Below are 7,264 nucleotides of genomic sequence, written 5' to 3' on the forward strand. Positions count from 1 at the left end.
CTTGTCTACCGCTCCCGATGTTATATGTTTTATGTGTCGGTTTGTCTTTCTGTGTGATTAATGTTCGCTCTTTCACGAGCCTCGATCTTGTATACAAAAAAAATAAAAATAAAAATAGATAGTTTTATGGAATTGTCAACGTTCTCAGTAAATCTTTCAAAAGAACGATAATTGAACACTGAATCGAATAAAACTTATAGCTTATTAGTGTTTGATAAAAGTTAGTCTAAAGTGTAAAATCCTATAAACCTATTCCAAATCCACGTACATGCAGTCTGGTAGGCTAACTATCTCTGGCTCTCTGATCCAATATCTTCTCAGTAAAAAAATCTTTTGTTAGGGTATATACAGTATATAGGTTTATACCTCTTGTATATGATTTTGACTTATGAGAGAAAAGATGAGTTTGCAGGTTGACAAAGGATGTGGTTGTCATAGCTACTGAGTGCCCTATTGATTAAATAAGGACTTTCTTATTTAATTGCATGCCTGTCTTGAAGTTTTAACATGACTTATTAAAAACTCATGTTACTAGTGTGTTAATTTACAATATTGTATGATAATCCTTGCATCAACTGGTAGAATACTTAGGTCCTGTGGAAAACAATGATGTTAACAATAAATGAAGTACAGATAAAATCACAGAATAGTAAATCATTTGGTATAGTTTTAATAATAAAGGCACTGTAATTATTTAATTATGACTAAGGATAATATGGTTAAAGATATAAAGTAAGTAATCTTTGTCCTTGTCGTGTCCAAAATGAGTAAAAGATATATCCACTTATTTCTTATTTGTGCTTCACTGAGAATGACCTTCAAATGTTCTTGAAGTCTCCAAGCAGGATTAGAAGGACGATGGCTCCGAAATGTCTGGCAGGAGACGATGGGAAAACAAAGTCCCATTAAAGAATTTGAAATGCAGACCTGCTCTCGGCGGGGAGTACTCCCATCTCAATATTTCACTCGACCAATCACATTGTATCCCTCGATCCTTACTCCCTCCCACCCACACTTTGCCTAACCAATCCTACTGCTCTCCTCCCCTCTCTTTGCTCCTCTCCCTCCACTTGCTACTCCCACTTCAAATTGTATAAAGGTCAGGACTGACGTCAAAATATTAGGATTATCACTGGGTTTGTAAGATGTTGGTTTGTTGTACTTTAGGATTTTCACTAGGGTTGTAATGCTGTAAATGGTGTACTTAGGATGTTTTACTTGGCTGGTCGATTCTGTATGTTTACACTGTATGTTCACTATACTGTGCATGCTACTGTATCCTTATGATGTTTCCTTTTATGTACATCTCTACTGTACCAGGATTTCACTTGGGACCTTCTGTGAATTTTGCAATGTGCTTTTGTGAATTGTAATATGCTCTTCTTGGTTTGATAAAGGTTATTGTTTCTTGCTGTGTATTTCCTTGTAGACAGAAAGTGTTGTCCTCCTCGGGAATTAAAATTTGTGATTCTTCTTCTGACAAAAGTTTATGGACATTGAATTTCTTGATTCAGCTATCACATACTATCTAAAAAATATCCCTATCAGCGGCCTGGCCTAAACAAGTTGGCAGTTGTTTGGAATCTTCTCCACTTGTAGATGATCTTCCCGACAGTCGAATGATTGATTTTAAATTGTTTGGAGATCTTTTTAAATCCCTTCCCAGACTCGTAGGCATCTATAACCTTTCTGAAGGCCTCAGAGAGCTCTTTTGATCTTGGCATGGTGACGCCGCACACTTCAACAACAAAGAACAAACCAAACGAAATGTCTGAGGTTTAAATAAGACAGGTTCCTCCAAGATCCTCTCTGACGATGTCCTAATCATTTGCACCTGAGCTGGTGCACCTGATTCTAGTTTTAGGTATTTGAAGTAGTGATAAATGTAGGGGTGTACTTACTTTTTCCACATGCGAAATTTGCATTTATGTTTATTTAAATTATACAATGGACTACAAAATGTAAATGTTTCATGATATTTGTTATATTATATCACCTTTATCTATCAATATTGTTGAAATGAAGATCAAATAGCTGTATGTTGAAATATGTTGAAAAAGTCAAAACTTTACATGGGGCGTACTTACTTTTTCATGTGACTGTATAATGAAGCACACAGCCATGCAATCTCCATTGACAAACTTTGGCAGTAGAATGGGCTGTACTGAAGAGCTCAGTGACTCAACGTGGCACCGTCATAGGATGCCACTTTTCCAACAAGTCAGTTCGTCAAATTTCTGCTCCGTCCAGTCAACTAAGTGCTGTTATTGTGAAGTGGAAATGTGTAGGAGCAACAATAGCTCAGCCACGAAGTGGTAGGCCAAACAAGCTCACAGAATGGGATCGCCAAGTGCTGAAACGTGTAGCAAGTAAAAATCATGTGTCCTCGGTTGCAACACTCACTACCGAGTTCCAATCTGCCTCTGGAAGCAACGTCAGTACAACAACTGTTCGACGGGAGCTTCATGAAATGGGGTTTCCATGGTTGAGCATCCGCACACAAGCCTAAGATCACCATGCGCAATGCCAAGCGTCAGCTGGAGTGGTGTAAAGCTCGCCGCCATTGGACTCTGGAACAGTGGAAACGCGTTCTCTGGAACACTACTTTCCCAAATCCAGACTGCCAACTGTAAAGTTTTGTGGAGGAGGTATAATGGTCTGGGGCTGTTTTTCATGGTTCGGGTTCGGCCCCTTAGTTCCAGTGAAGGAAAATCTTAACGCTGCAGCATACAATGACATTGTAGACTATTGTGTGCTTCCAACTTTGTGGCAACAGTTTGGGGAAGGCCCTTTCCTGTTTCAGCATGACAATGCCCCCGAGCACAAAGCAAAGTCCATGCAGAAATGGTTTGTCGAGATCGGTGTGGATCAACATGACTTGCCTGCACAGAGCTTTGACCTCAACCCCATCGAACACCTTTGGGATGAATTGGAACGCTGACTGCGAGCCAGGCCTAATTGCCCAACATCAGTGCCCGGCCTCATTAATGCTCTTGTGGATGAATGGAAGCAAATCTCCGCAGCAATGTTCCAACATCTAGTGGAAAGCCTTTCCAGAAGAGTGGAGACTGTTATAACAGCAAAAGGGGGACCAACTCCATATTATTGCCCATGATTTTGGAATTAGATGTTTGATGAGCACATATGGGTGTAATGTTTGGGTGTCCACATACTTTTGGCCATGTAGTGTATATGTGTGTATATATATATATTGTTGTGGATATGAGAATTGTGTTTTTTTGTGTAAATATCACCCTCCAGTTTGTGTATAAAGGTCAAAGGTCGTCCCCTTAGTTATTCCATATACAATCACGTAGCAAATCATAGATTTCCTTTTTTAGTAGTTATCTCCTTATTGTGTGTATCAGTTTAAGGCTTTGTCTTCCATTAATTGACACTCCATTGCACCGAATTCAAATAAGGTAGATCCCCTTCCAATTCCCCTTTTGTCAGCCATTGCCAACTGCATTGGGCGGTTTTCTGCGTGCGGTTTTCTGCATTCGCCGCTGCTGCTTTGGGACCGTGTGTTTCGCCGCAAGACTCCATTGAGCACGCGGTCAGATCGGAGAAGCAGGGGGAGGAGCCGTATGAAGGGCGTTGGCCGCCCATCGTCATCAAAGGTGGAGCGAAAGAGCCCGTGCCAGCCAACCGGCACTGCAGTGAGCGACCCGGTAGGCGTGCCCTGGGAGCCCGCGGATTGATCTCGAGGCGCGATATAAAAGCGCGTGCGCAAGCCTTTTGAGAGAGTCGGCAGATGCGTGAAGAGTCGGCAGATGCGTGAGGAGTCGGCAGATGCGTGAGGAGTCGGCAGATGCGTGAGAGAGTTGGCAGTGCACCGGAGCCCAGTCGAGTCCAGTCCAGTTGAGGAGGAGCGGAGAGTCCAGTGGAGCGGCTGACCAAGGAAGCCCCCACAGAGATGAGATAAGAGAGACGTGAGGGGGTGCCTGTATTGCGGCAATAGGCCGAGACCCTCTAGGCCCTATTGCCGGTCGGTGAGACACGAAGCGGAGCTGTGTTTGCCGGGTTTTCGCCTCGACCCCAAAGCGTGGATCGGAGCGCACGGTTGGAGCCGGACCTCAATGCCACCATCTACCTGGACCCTCCTCTGCCGTCCCAAACCATTCCTGCCATTCCATCCTTTTGTGTACGTGACTTTGTTTTGTGTGTCTTGTCCCTGGGGTATAAGTAAGCTTGTATAAGTTAATATTGCACTGTGTCCTTCTGGTCCTTCCATCCTCTGTCTTTATTTTCTTATCTTTCCTTCTCCTTGGTTACTTTTCATTGTGTACATAATAGGTAGAAATAAATCATAGTTGTATTTCCTACCTTGGTTCTTCTTCTTCTTTTTCTTGACATCCGTTCGTCTTTGTCTTTTCCCCATTGAAAACCTGTGGCACGATTTGGCCAATGTTCAAGGATCGGGTCTAGTCCTTGTTAATAGTTCGTGCCGCGGTTGCTAAAACCGCTCGGCAATTAACATCTGTCCGGGGTACGAACGGGGCTGCGCACCTGCCTTTCCGGAGGTAGCTGGGTATCGTCAGGAGCGGAGACGGCCAGTGAAAATAGAAGGGGGGATTACCCCCCCCCCCCCCATAAGGGTAGTGCCATACTCCGGTTCCGTAACAATATATATATATATATATATATATAGTTGCGGGTTTGAGAACCCCTCACTTGTAAATACTTGTAAATAATAACTCTTGTAAATATCCCAGCATTTAATAAGGTCGCACCCATAGTTAGGCCATATGCAACACGTAGGACACCATAGGACTTTCAGTTATTTCCTTAATATGTGTTTCAGATAAGGCTGTGTTCCCAATAGTTGCATCTGCGTTGCATTAATTATATAAGATAGGCCCCATTCCATCCATTTTGCCAGTCTCTCTCGCCAAATTGTATTACGCGCCTCTGCCAGCCACAGCCGCCTCAGCGTTCGCTCCAAACGCCATTACGCATGCGGTCAAGCTTGGAGAAGAAGGGGGCGGAGCCGGTGAGCCCTCGCTATCCAACCATGGCTGAGGTGAGCTCACTGGTGGGCGTGTCTCTATGAAGCGCGCATTGATTTCAAAGCGCGTTATATAAGCGCAAGCGCGAGGACTGTTTTCAGAATTGTGCGAGGGAGCTCCATTGTGAAAGGTCTGCGCGGGGAGAGCGCGATTGCATTGTACGACCTCCTTTCGTAATGAACTGCGCCACGGACTCCTTGATTTTAATAAGGACTGCGCGGGGAGAGCTCGATTGCATTGTACGACCTCCTTTCGTAACGAACTGCGCCACGAGCCTTTGTTAATGGACTGATCCGGGAGCGCTCCATTTGATACGGACATTGAGTGATCGGGAGAGAGAGAGAGCATTTGGCACAATATACGTACGTGGCATTCCAGCCCTCGCATATGTAAGGTCCGGTCGTGCGCCAACGACACGCGAAGCTGCCTGCCGTTCTTCGCCCGTGGACCCGGAGCCTGGACGGATCCCATCGCCTGGAACCATCTGCCTGGACCCTCCTCCCCTACCACTACCATCCCGTGTGAGTCTGTCTGTTTGTCCGGGGTTGTAAGTAAGACTGTATAGTTAAGCTTGCCCTGTGTCCTTTTGCTCTTCTTCTTCTGTATATTACTTTCGTTTCCTCTTCCTTGGGTTTTTGTATATAATTAATAAACCCACTCTTTGTTCTTCTTATTTTCTGGGTTTCCTCTTATTCGATCGTTTGCGTCCTTTCTTTCAATTGAGTACCTGTGGCACGATAGGAACCGCTTTAATCGGGTTTAGTCTATGGTTAACGGCCCGAGTTGTGGCTCGCTTCGCTCGGCGTATCCATTACCGCTGCGGCTCGGGTGGGAGTTGTCTCCTCGCTTACGGCCGGTGGAAGTTCTTAGGTAATGAGACTAATTGGGCTTACAACCCTACTTACCACCGACCGGAAGTGACGTCATAATTTCCAGGATTGGGGGACGGCCAGCTTAAAAGACAAGGGGATTAACCCACCCCTTGGTAAGGGGAGCGCCGACCCCCGAATCCGCAACAATTGGTGTCTGGGAGTGGGATTTGAAGCCCGAACCAAATTTTTATATTACCTGAAAAATTTGGTCAAAATTTCGAGCGGCCAAAATTTTTATTGAACATCCAAATTATAGTCGTGCCATGGATGATCAAGGCGATCGGATGCCGGTGGGGGAAAATGAGGAGTTAGAGTCAACCCAGGACCCCAGGGAAGAGGTGGGAGTAATGGAGGAGGAGAATGAAGAAGGTGCGGGAGAGGGGGTTGCAGGCGCACAAAATGGCGGCACCTCGCACGTGGTGGCGAGTGCCGAGCCCACGGGGCTAGGGGACTTCCAATTATTTATGATGCAAATGAGAGCCTATATGATCAAGGCGGAGCATAAAATGGATGAAATGGGTGAGCGATTGGAAAACAAATTGGACACCCAAAGTGATAAGTCCACTAGGGAAATAAAAGGGTTAGAAAACAAAATGGGGGAGCAATTGGGAAGCCAATTTGGGGGGTTAGAAGACCAAATTGGGGGGTTGAGGAATGAATTGGGAGGTCAAATTGGGGGGCTAGGAAGCAAATTGGGGGGATTCGGAAGCAGATTAGAGGGCCAGTTGGAGTACGTAAATGGCCAAGCCCGAGAAATTAATGAGGGGCTAGCGAGGGGGCAGGCCAGGTATGAAGCAAAGGAATTTGAGAGGGAGAGGGACCGCGAGTTGGGTGGGAAGAGCACATGGGTACGTGACGAGGTAACGCGGCTAGAGGAGCACGGGTTGAGCGACGTTGAGCAGAGCGAAGTCACGTGGACGGGTATAGAAATCGTGACCCGGGGTATGGGGAAGCCGGCGACCGCAGAATTAGAAAACTTGATTTTGTTAGCGCCAGCGGTCGTCGAGGAAAAAGAAATTAAAACCGAAGCAATCGTGGAAATTGGGATTAAGCAGACGGCGGACTTAGAAAGCCACTTGCAGGAGGAAAAGATGGAATGCTTGCAAAGTCTGTATTCGCATCGTGATGCCGTGCTTAACCACAATGAAAGTTTGCAGGTGGTGGTGGAGCGAAGAAGAAGAAGCGCCAAGGTGAGTCGGGCTGGATGTGGTGCCAAAAGATGTTTCGGGAAAGTGTTTGGCGCAAAAAGAATTTTCGCGCGCTTGGGATCCAGACAGCACCCGGGCATGTGTGAAAGGTCCGTGGGGCGCTGTGTGAGAGAAAATGGTGCGCGTGTGAGAGAAAAGTGTGCGTCGAAGAGTGAGTGTGCTACAGAGTGTGAGA

Source organism: Myxine glutinosa, chromosome 5 (genome assembly GCF_964187855.1).
Source record: "Myxine glutinosa chromosome 5, kmMyxGlut1.1, whole genome shotgun sequence".
NCBI lineage: Eukaryota > Metazoa > Chordata > Myxini > Myxiniformes > Myxinidae > Myxine > Myxine glutinosa.